This window comes from Dendropsophus ebraccatus, chromosome 5, assembly GCF_027789765.1.
Source record: "Dendropsophus ebraccatus isolate aDenEbr1 chromosome 5, aDenEbr1.pat, whole genome shotgun sequence".
Taxonomy (NCBI): Eukaryota; Metazoa; Chordata; class Amphibia; order Anura; family Hylidae; genus Dendropsophus; species Dendropsophus ebraccatus.
The window spans coordinates 60,674,584-60,686,584 of record NC_091458.1 but is presented as its reverse complement, the minus strand read 5'-3'; the positions used below and the strand labels follow the sequence as shown (position 1 = coordinate 60,686,584).

The 12,001-nt window shown below is 41.7% G+C and overlaps 1 protein-coding gene across 3 annotated transcripts in view; it reads right to left on the bottom strand.

Moving 5' to 3' along the window:
* The window catches only part of AVIL (advillin), a 39,307-nt gene extending 27,821 nt beyond the window's left edge, over positions 1–11,486 (bottom strand). The window contains exon 1 of one of the 3 annotated variants that reach the window (XM_069972248.1): positions 11,454–11,486. The gene's annotated coding sequence lies outside the window, so the exon portion shown is untranslated. Of the gene's footprint in view, positions 1–3,866; positions 3,926–9,167; positions 9,300–11,453 lie in introns of those variants that run through there. The other 2 variants (XM_069972247.1, XM_069972246.1) reach the window with 2 other exon arrangements.
* Positions 11,487–12,001: the final 515 nt, after the last annotated feature.

The following is a 12,001-nucleotide window of genomic DNA, read 5'->3' as shown; positions in this document are numbered from 1 at the left end:
TCCCAACCTCTCAATTCCTGCTATATTGTGCCTGCACTTACACTCAGCTATACACACTGCTATAATCTGCCTGCAATCACACATACCCATTCACACTGCTATATACAGAGGTTTCTGTCACTGTCCTCCTGCACAGCTCTGTGATTCTCACTTCCTGATTGGTCCATGCTGAACACACACCCTTCCCTATTGCTGCCATGTGACCACAAAGACCACTGACAGTAGCCCTGCTTCTCTATTCTAGCCTGTTGTACTATGCTTCTGCATTATGGGGATCCATCCTGTATCTACAAACTGCTGCTGCTTTTTTCAGGTTTATGCACTTTATACACCACATGCTGATTGCTATACTGTACAGTAACTTATAATATCACATATTCAGCTGTTTGTTTCTTCTGTTCTACATGTTATTCAGAATTAAAAAAAATCATATTTTTGGGGGTGTGGAACGAATTGTCTACATTTCAATGATTTCTTATGGGAAATTTTGCTTTGGTTTAAGAGTGATTTGGATTACAAGCACAGTCCCAGAATGAATTATGCTGGTAATCCAAGGCACAACTGTATGTGCTAAGAATGTCAGTATCATTAAGAGACCTATAATAAAAAAAATGACTAAATGTAATGAAATATGGCATGTTCACATAAAGTGTCAAGAATTGACGGTCAATGGTTAAAGTAGAGTTCTGAAGTCCAATAAATACTGGAATCAAAACACCCAGCAGCTCCTTCTAGATCACTGTTACCAGCAACATCAACCCACAAACCATGGAAAGCTTTTAAACACTCCCCTCATTTTGGTTCCTAAGTGCAAATAAAGCAAAAGCTCTTGTTGTCTGCCCGGCTGCTGGAAATCTGTGATCTAAGGGCATTAACCATTCGCTCAACTGTGTAGGCTACGAATGCTACACTAAATTCAATGTCTCTTTTGTACCACGTCTACATCTATACATATATGCAATGTTTTCTCTTTCAAAAAGGTTTAAAGAAAAATTTAAAACAAATAATATTTTAATTTCTACAGTATAGCACCACCCTATGAAGCAGCAATTCTCTGCAGAACAGGAGAAAGAGCAGGAGGTGACCGGGGTACAGTGGTCCAGGAGGGCAGAAGTAGGAGCAGGACTTGTAATATGGTGATTCAGGAAAGCAGAGGAAAAAGCAGAAGGACAAAAGGAAGAAGAGGCAAAGCATGTGAGGCACAGAGAAAGTTAGAAAAGAGGCAAACAGATGATGAGAGGGAGCACAGGCAGCAGCAGAAGCAGGCAACAAAAATGTTCAAAGAGGAAGTAGCTAGGACAGAGCAGCAGAGGTGAGAGCTGTACTCATTGCCAACAAAGCAAATATATTAAAAGCCTGTGACTAATATCTAGACACCCTTAAAGGAGAAGTCCAGCAATTTTTTTTTATTTAAGTATTGTATTACCCCCAAAAAGTTATACAAATCACCAATATGCACTTATTACAGGAAATGCTTATAAAGTGCTTTTTTTCCCCTGCACTTACTACTGCATCAAGGCTTCACTTCCTGGATAAAATGGTGATGTCACTTCCTGGATAACATGGTGATGTCACAACCCGACTCCCAGAGCTGTGCGGGCTGTGGCTGCTGGAGAGGATGATGGCAGGGGGACACTGAGGGACACAGGGCACTGGAGGGACACTGAGCATCCCCCTGCCATTATCCTCTCCAGCAGCCACAGCCCACACAGCTCTGGGAGTCAGGTCGTGACATCACCATGTTATCCAGGAAGTGAAGCCTTGATGCAGTAGTAAGTGCAGGGAAAAAAGCACTTTATAAGCATTTCCCGTAATAAGTGTATATTGGTGCTTTGTATAACTTTTGGGGGGGCAATACAATACTTTAATAAAATTTTTCGCTGGACTTTAAATGTGATTTGCTGAGTCACAGGTCACTTATTGCCCATCAGGTTTTGACTCCAGGTGTAGGGATCCATTTGCCCAAATGTAGGCCAAAGGATTGTCCTTTTCAGCTTCCATCAGATTGGTATACGCTGGTATACATTTACTTTTACTAAGCCAGCCATAGCCTGCCGGACAATCCACACTAAAACCTGGTGGTGGTGGTGGTGTTCAGTTTGGACCTACAACTAACAGTAGGTCCATGCAATGGACATTTACTAAACGTAGCCCTTTGTTTCAGCTCATGTTTAGAAAGAGGTCAAAGCTGTACTAACTGATTTTTTTAGGTCATTGGAAAGCTGGTGATTGTCTAAAGCATAACAAAGCCCTTCAAGAGAAAATGTCCTTATAGTAGCCCTGGTACCTTCAAGATCACTCCAGTTCTGGGAAAAAATTCTAGTTTCAAAATCATGTATCTAAATCTATATGAAAACTCTTTCCATAAGCTTTTCGTTTAAATAGTTGGATGACAACCCCTTTCCCTATGCCCAATTAGGACGTATGAGTATCACAGAGGGGGATTCGCCAATTCAGGACCCACCACTATGAGACAAAGTAAATGACTACTAACAAATGTACAACTTGGTTGAGCATTTATTTATTTGGCTCTTTGTAGTTTCCTTCCTGGCCTGCCTTAAAGGGGTACTGCGGCAAAAATCTTTTTCTTTCAAATCACCTGGTTTCAGAAAGTTATATAGATTTGTAATTTACTTCTATTTAAAAAGTTCAAGTCTTCCCATACCTATCAGCTGCTGTATGTCCCGCAGGAAGTGGTGTTTTCTTTTCAGTCTGACACAGTGCTCTCTGCTGCCACCCCTATCCGAGACAGGAACTGTCCAGAGCAGGAGAGGTTTTCTATGGGGATTTGCTACTGCTCTGGACAGTTCCTGTCTGGGACAGAGATGTCAGCAGAGAGCAATGTGTCAGAATGAAAACAATACACCACTTCCTGCAGGACACACAGCAGCTGATAAGTATGGGAAGACCTGAGATTTATAAATAGAAGTAAATTATAAATCTATATAACTTTCTAAAACCAGTTGATTTGAAAAAAATATATATACATACTTCAAAGTATGTAAGTTTCAAGAGAGAATGCCCTTCAGTGGGCACTCCCACTTCAAAGCCAGGAATGGATTAGAAATAAAGGAAAGTCTTTCTATTATACAAATTTTTCATTTACCATCCATTACTGACATTGGTTTAAGAAACTGCAACAAAAATGTGTAGGGTTATAGGTTGAACTGGATGGACTAATTTCTTTCAACCTTATCAACTATCTATCTATAGTTGTGTGAAGACCCTTTAAGGGAGAGCCCAGAGCAGATTTGCAATTTGAGGTATACAGATTTTGCATAACAGTTCGCTTAAGCTAAAGCCAAACTGCCTCTGCCAGACTATATTATACCAATATTACTACAATCTGCTAAATCTGGTTAAACTTAACACTGGAGGCGAAATATCAAAGAAAGAGGTTTCAATTCCCAAATCACATCACTGTTTCTGCAAAAGACATCAGATTTCACTATAGCCGCCAATGACACTTAGGAATACATTCATCCATAGGCAAGTCATTACTGCGGCCTCAGATGACTCTGCTTTTCTCCATGTAATAAGGCTATTGCTGTCAGCATGCTAGGATCCAGTCCAAGCTTGTGAAACTTTGTCACTAGTCACGTAAAAGGATCACAAAAAATATATATTAACATCCATAATCACTGACAGATATCACTCGATTATAACCGTTATAATGGAAGTGAATAGAATCACAACCTACTTTTTACATTCATAGAAAAAAAAATCCTCCTTGTTAGCAGCATTGATATGAAATTCTGATACAATATAATGATAATGCTACAAGTTAGCAATTCTAAACAGTATATAAAATATACAATGGACTAAACATATATATTGTACACAGCAACAGTGAGATGTGTACTTACTAGAGCCAAGCACAAGGCAGCCTTCCTTCCCAAGATGCAGTCCAGTCTGGGATCTTGAGTACAGTCCTAACAATGCTAGCAGAGGCAGCAAGCTACACTGCCCATTATATGTCACACCCAAAGCCACGTGGAAAGCACTGCATTTACGGCCAGGGAGAGCTATGTGGTATACCTCAGAGTATTCTGCTCCTGGCATATCATGAAATGATATAGCGTAGCTGCATATAAAGAGAGGCGAGATGGTTATAAGCATTAGCCAAGCCTCTTATGGCAGCAGATATACTGGGATATATATTACAGTTATCGATCTTTGGGATAACAGATTTCCCTCTCTGTGCTTTGCATACTAAAATGAATGGGTGACCATCAAAGCTATTGTACTAGCAGAAAATGTATACCCGTAAACAATTAAAAAGCAGTACAGTATAGTTCAGCTGGTAGCGGCCATCAACTATTAGTAGTACACAAACTAAATAAGGAGTTATTGCTCTCCTTTAAGGGTGCGTTCACATGTACAGGATCCGCAGCAAATCTGCTGCGGATCCTGTTCATGTGAACACACCCTAAGGCTATGTTTACACTACGTATATTTTCGTAACACTACGGCTGTTGTTGCCAATTGCAACAACGGCCGTGAATAATACGAAAATATACGTTACATTGCCGTCTATGGAATCTCAGCCGGAGCGTGTACACATAGGGGGAGATTTATCAAAGGGTGTAAAATTTAGACTGGTGCAAACTGCCCACAGCAACCAATCACAGCTCCTCTTTCCTTTCAGCACTGCCTAAAGCTGAGCTGTGATTGGTTGCTGTGGGTAGTTTGCACCAGTCTAAATTTTCCACCCTTTGATAAATCTCCCCCAAAGTATACACTCCGGTCGGGATCCCTAGCGGCATGTCGAGAAACTGACATGTCAGTTTTCTGCGGCCGCTATTCATTGAATAGCGGTCACAGAAAGCCCTGTCAGTGCACACAATGGAGTCAGCGGCTCTGGCCACACACTTCATAGTGTGCAGTGAAGAGTTCTGATGAGGGCGCGCACGGATGCCCCCACATCAAAACTCTGCGGCGCTAAAGATCATCCGGCCGCTACTGCAGTACCGGCCCGGGATGATCTTTTCTGAGACAGGCCATTCCGTGACCCCGCCGTGTGTGTGTAAGTGTGCACATAGCCTAAAAGACTATTCCAGAAACAAAAATTAACAGTTGCTGCCAGAAAGATATACAGATTTGTAAATTGCCTCTGTTAAAAAAAAAACAAACAAAAAAAACGCAATCCTTCCAGTACTTAGCAGCTGGCTTATGGCAGCTGTGTAGTTCTTTCCAATCCAGAATGGTGTATCCTGCTGCCACCTCTGTCTGTGTCAGAAACAGATACTAAACCCCCAGAGCAAAACTCTCCTGCTCTGGAATTTTTTTGTAATAGAGGGAATTTGCAAATGTGTATAACATTCTGACAGCAGACACTTTGAATATATATTTCTCTCTCTAATCCTCCTTTAGGGTATGGTCACACAACGCCTTTTCAGGTAAAAATACAGCCATAAATAATGATCATTTACAGCCGGAATGATCAAAATACAACCATCGTTTTACTTAAAAAAAAAAAGTTGTGTGGACGTACCCTAAGGCCCAATCCAATTGTAAATTGTTAACTGAACCTATTACACGGCTCGACCATCGTGCAGCAAGGGCTGAACAGACATAGTTAGCGATGTACATGCAGCCCTTGCTTTAAAAGTATAATAATAAAGTATATCTGTTACCCCTACATGCTCCCCAATGTCTTCCTTGCTTCTCGCAATCCCCCCCCCCAGCAGCCAACGATGCAACGCCAGAGCCAGTCTCTGAAATGACAGGCGCTTAGCCAATCACTGGCTGCGCCGGTGTCATCCTGGCCAATGATTGGCTGAGCAGCCTGTCTCTTCAGAGACTGGCTCTAATGGTGGTTGGTTGCACTGGTGGCTGCTAGGAAAAGCCAGGAAGACACCCGGAAGCGTGTACAAGTAACGTATATGCTTTATTATTTTCTTTACACAGTCATCAATGATGATTCTAGGTCAGGCCTGATTCGGCAGATTATTGCTCCGTGTAACAGGGCCCTTAAAGTCACCATTCTTTCCCTCTGTTAACTTGATAGACATGTCACACTTTGCATGCAAATAATAAAGTTATTTAGCTAGCAGAATTTTATAATATACAAAACCTTGAGTACGCCTAAAGTTGAAACTACTACATCTTATGGTGGTAATACACATTCAGCCAGCAGCCCCCCACCCTACACATGCATACTAAATACGGCCATACACTTTCAGTAACTGACGGCTGAACAATAGTCAGTTATCTCTCCCAACTGGCCCCTTTCCTCCCCTTACACAGGAAAATCCGGCACAGCCAGGCATTCCTGTGCTCTCTATCGAGAGGGGTAAGCTGCATCCAGAGAGCTCTGACAGCATATTATGTCTCCCAGAACAAAGGGGTCAGGATGGCCCCATACACCTTATACTGATGGACAAACTGGCTGCAAGCTTTCATTTCATATTCTATTCTTAAAATATGAAAACTGCTCTGTGATAGGTTGCTATGGGCAGCTCAGACCGTCTTTTATTTATAGAGTTTCATAAATCCACCACATAGTCATGTCCACAGGGTGGACCATCCAAGTATAAAGGCTAAAAGTTGGGTTTTATGGTGTGAAAGGGGTACTCCAGGGGGAAAAAAAATTCTAATTAATTGGTGTCACAAAGTTATACAAATTATTTCTATTAAAAAGATCTCCATTCTTCCAGTACTTATCAGCTGCTGTATGCCCTGCAGGATGTGCTGTATTTTTTCCAGTCTGACACAATGCTCTCTGCTGCCACCTCTGTCTCTGAAAGGAACTGTCCAGAGAAGGAAAACATTTTCATGCAGATTTGCTACTGCTTTGAACACATTTGTTTTATAGAAATTTGTGATAATTACTTATTAGGTTAGGCTCTTTTCACATTCAAGTAAGTAAAACAGGTGTTCCTGGCACTGTCTTAAACACTCGAGCACTCCTTGCAGCTGACAGGGTTTAATTTCCATGTATCTTCTGGCTCTGGAGTGGATAGTGGTGTTCTGCCACAGTAGAAGCTGATACCGAACATTGAAGAAAACAGAAAGGCGGCACTCACCATACAAAAAGTTCGTTTTTTATTGTTCCTTCATGTCATGCTGAGATGTGCGTTCCATTAAGGCGACGACCGTCAGCTTAGTGAAACGCACCCACTGTCTGTATTATTTCTGCACATCTCGGCATGGCATGAAGGAACAATAAAAAACAAACTTTTTGTATTGTATGCTGTCTTTCTGTTTTCTTCAATGTTCAATTCTCTTCACATTAAAGTAAACCTGTCAGCATGGTTTAGCATACTAAGCCAATTACATGGCATTTAAACAGGTTCTGAGTAGAGATGAGCGAACCTGCCGAGGTTCGGGGTTCGTATGAACCTGAATTCTCGGCGTCTGATTCCCGCTGTCTGCCCACTCTGTGAAGATCGTGGATACAGTTGGAGGACCGCCTGGAAAACTGGGATACAGCCTACGGCTATGGCTGTATCCCAGTTTTCCAGGCGGTCCTCCGGCTGTATCCACCCTTTTCACGGAGGCTGCAGACAGCGGGAATCAGACGCCAAGAGTTCAGGTTCATACGACCCCGAACCTTGGCAGGTTCGCTCATCTCTACTTCTGAGTCTTACTTTATTTTAATTTTCTTGTTTTTGTGTGTTTGCAATTCCAGCCATAGATTTTTTTTAGCAGTTGGGGGGCTGCCTTCCGCAATTTTCATATCTGTATTGGGTCTGCATCTTGCCATTGCAGTGAGCTGTTGCATTTTCTGTGTTTTTATTTGTTTGGAATTTCAGCAATAGCAATGTGTTCCTGTCTAGTGTGAATGGTGTTGTAGGAGAGCTGACCAAATTTGTCTTTTTGTCTTACTTTATTTTTTTTACCGTCCCCTTCAATGCTGAGATCTGTGGGGTTTTATTACTATTCTAATCAGGCCCAAGGGCCCAGGGTGGATTTTCCTCTGTGTGCAAGAGTCCAGCTTACTACGATCCACACGGTTGACTAGCCACTATGCACTCTAACATCATAGGTTTTTCTGTTAATAAAGCTATAACAACTATGACAGATCGGTATTCGAATATCAGTCCTCACTGACCCATTGACTTTTAATGAGGTTTGTCAGGTTTCCAATCTGGTGTGTTTGACAGCTAAATGGAGCTGTAGACTCCGCACTTTATGTCTAAAATACAACTAATAAGTTGTCTATAGAGGTTTATTGATAATGTCTTTAAAAGTCCGCTGCCTGCCACGACAACTGATTGGTACCCCACAATTGTATCATGGGGGGTGTCATTTGGAGCTTAGATAGGACCAGCACCTGTCTATCTCCCTAGATGTCACAGTTACTACTGAACGCTATTGTGGCTAATAAATGACTGCTATCTAATGCCATCTGCTGGCATCAGAAATATGAGGTATCACACGGGCTCCACACCTGAGCCTGTTCTATAATTCACCACCCGACATCTGACATACTAGTACATCTAATGTTATACATTATTGGTATCACACTTCTAAGGATAAATGCCCTGTTTATCCTACATGGTAATAAGAAGATAAAATAGTTCACCATATGAAAAACTATTTCTTATAAAACTTCTTTGCTGCAGACATAAATAAACATATAGGGGGGGGGGATTTATCAAACATGGGGTAAAGTAGAACTGGCTCAGTTGCCCCTAGCAACCAATCAGATTCCCCCTTTCATTTTCCAAAGAGTCTGTGAAGAATGAAAGGTGGAATCTGATTGGTTGCAAGGGGCAACTGAGCCAGTTTCACTTTACACCATGTTTGATAACCCCCCCCCCCCCCCCCATAGGTCTCAAAATCTAAAGACAAAAATATTTTGTAAGTGTTTTTATTGAGTTAAAGTAGTAAAATAGATAGATCTTAATTTGGTATTGATGTAACTGTGCTGAACCAAGGAATAGGGTTAACACAGAATTGTTAAAACAATGTGAACACAAAACCTGAAAAACAAAAAACAAAAACATTCCTATGTTATTTCTTTTCTCTCCCCCTCCCCCCCCCCCCCAGAAAAATAAAGTCTCCCAATACATTAAAATACATTAAAATATATGAGATGTGTCATATATGAAAAGTGGACAAGATTGAGTCGTCATACATTAACATTTCTATACACCCAGTGATGAGCTCAAGCAGACCCCATAAGAGATATGGATCAGAAATAGTAATATCCAGCTCACCTTATAACCAGAAGGCTTCTGCTGTGGAGACGGACACAGATCCGGGTTGTCGTCTTACCATACACCTATGAACTGCTGGACCAGAGAGAATGAAATAAAAGGGTCTTTCTCAGGAATAAAGTGATGTTTCTCTTTGTGCAGGCAGAGTGGCTATTCTCTTCCAGTCCATCACATTTGCCTGTGTTTGCATTGTCGTATCACTTCCCAGGTCTCCAGCCAATCACATTTATGATGACCCATTCATCCAGCATATACAAATGACATGAAAATGATCTGTTTGTCTGTATTCAAACCACCAGCATACTGAGCTCCAGTGTCCTTGCACATTTTATTTGCTGCCAGCTGCTTCTTACGTTTCTTACCGTGATTGATTTTTTTAAGTGCACTTTTTAGCTGATCAATAATTAATTGTTATAAATACTTTGTGGAAATGACCAGCAGTCTGTTTGGGGGAGGAACATACGACGTTTGATGTGAGGACGTTGTAGACAAGTTGGTTGGTATTTTTCTTACTCAAAGATATAGGCCATTAATATTAGATAAATGGTGGTCCAAATCCTGTCACCCCTGCTGATCAGCTTTTACAAATGGATACGGCACTTGGGTGAGCACTGCAACCTCTTTAATATTCACCTGAATGGGACAATGTTGCAGTACCGTGCAATACTGCTACCAATAGTACCACAATGCAAGGAGAGGTGCATGTATAAATAAGCATGAGCACCACAACCCCTTTAACCAACTGGGGACAGGGCCGTATTTACCACTAGGCACCCATTATCCGAAGCCTAGGGCAGCACCTTGGAGGGGGGAAGCACCAGGGAGCAGAGGGAAGGAAACAACTTTTTTTTTTTGTAGTCTCCCACCTTCCGTTCACACTTGCCAGTAAATCAGGTGTCTTTTGAGGGGGAGGTATGGTGGTATTGGTTAGGTCTGCAATGGCGGTGTTATTCAGTCACAGTAAGGTGGTATTGTTCAGGTCTAGTGTGGCGGTGTTATCCAGTCACAGTATGCCGGTATTGTTCAGACCTGGTGTGGCTGTGTTATCCAGTCACAGTATGGCGGCATTGGTCAGGTCTGGTGTGGCAGTGTTATCCAGTCACAGTGAGGTGGTATTAGTCAGGTCTGGTATGGCGGTGTTATCCAGTCACAGTATGGTGGTATTAGTCGGGTCTGGTATGGCGGTGTTATTTAGTCACAGTATGGTGGTATTGGTCAGGTCTGGTGTGGCGGTGTTATCCAGTCACAGTAAGGCGTTGTTGTTCAGGTCTGGTGTGGTGGTGTTATCCAGTCACAGTATGGAGGTGTTGTTCAGGTCTGGTGTGGTGGTGTTATCCAGTCACAGTAAGGCTGTGTTGGTCAAGTCTGGTGTGGCGGTATTATCCAGTCACAGTATGGCTGTATTGTTCAGGTCTGGTGAGGCGGTGTTATCCAGTCACAGTAAGGCGGTGTTGTTCAGGTCCGGTGTGGTAGTGTTTTCCAGTCACAGTATGGTGTTGTTGGTCAGGTCTGGTGTGGCGGTGTTAAATGTGACACCTGATATCAGATATTAATATGATGTTCAGAAACTAGAAGATCATGATGCTAGTTTGTGAGTGAAGATGGGGCATCTTCAGGCTTAGTGCCTAGGGCAGCAGCAGCTGTTAAAGCAGCCCTGGCTGGGGAGTGACCCCTGCCAAGTTAATATTAGTGGCCTATCCTAAATTTAGACTGTCAATTTCAAAAACCTGGATAATACCTATAATGAATAAAATTATCACAATTTCATATATGCATGTTAAAGGGGTTGTTCATCATAATTTTTTTTCTTTCAAATCAATTGGTGCCAGAAAGTGCCAGAGGTTTGTAATTTACTTCTGTTCAAAAATCTCGTCTTCCAGTACATATCAGCTGCTGCATGTCCTGCAGGAAGCAGTGTATTCTTTCCAGTCTGACACAATGCTCTCTGCTGCCCCCTCTGTCCATGTCAGAAAATGTCCAAACAGTAGCAAATCCCCATATAAAACGTCTCCTGATTTCCAGACTGGAAAGAACAACACTTTCTGCAGGACATACAGCACCTGATAAGTACTGGAAGACATGGAAGTAAATTACAAATCTCTGGCACTTTCTGATTTATTTGCTGAACTACCCCTTTAACATGGAAATACTAATTCCTTTATTTAATAATGCATCTGCTTATCTGGTCTACCGAATTGTTCTTTTGTAATATAATTCCACATATTACAAACAATGTACAAGCATTTCTGAAATGTATGGGAAATGTATAGTTTGATATAGACTTACTAATCCCCAATGTGCCTGCATTATTGTGACCGTTACCCTTGGTGGGCAGGCATGTTCAGTTGCAATCTCCAGGAAGTGCTCACATTTGATCTCCACTGAGCCTGTAAGCCAGGGGGATTGTGGGATAGTGTCTAGACTGTTAGATGGCAACAGCAGGGTCACAGTTTAGAGAGAAAAACAGTAAGTGATCAGATCCATTGAGGGGGAAGTGCAGTACTGGGATGTAAATTACTAAAAACAGCATATTTGTTCTCCTTTACATACCGTATATGTATTTAATACACATTTGATTTTACAAGCTTTGCTTCATGACACAACCCCTTTAAGAAAGTTCATTTTTTTCTTTATTTTTCAGGAACCTCCAACCAAGAGAAATTCTTCAACAAATAAGCCGCTTCACTAGACAGTATACACATTATTTGGACGTTTTGTACTCAGTTTACTTACCCTATGTTTGCTCTAATATTGCAAGCTAAATACATTAATATAGTGCGGAGTTGGTTTTGCCTACACTTTGCAACTATGTAAATCATGTCCCACAGCAGTCA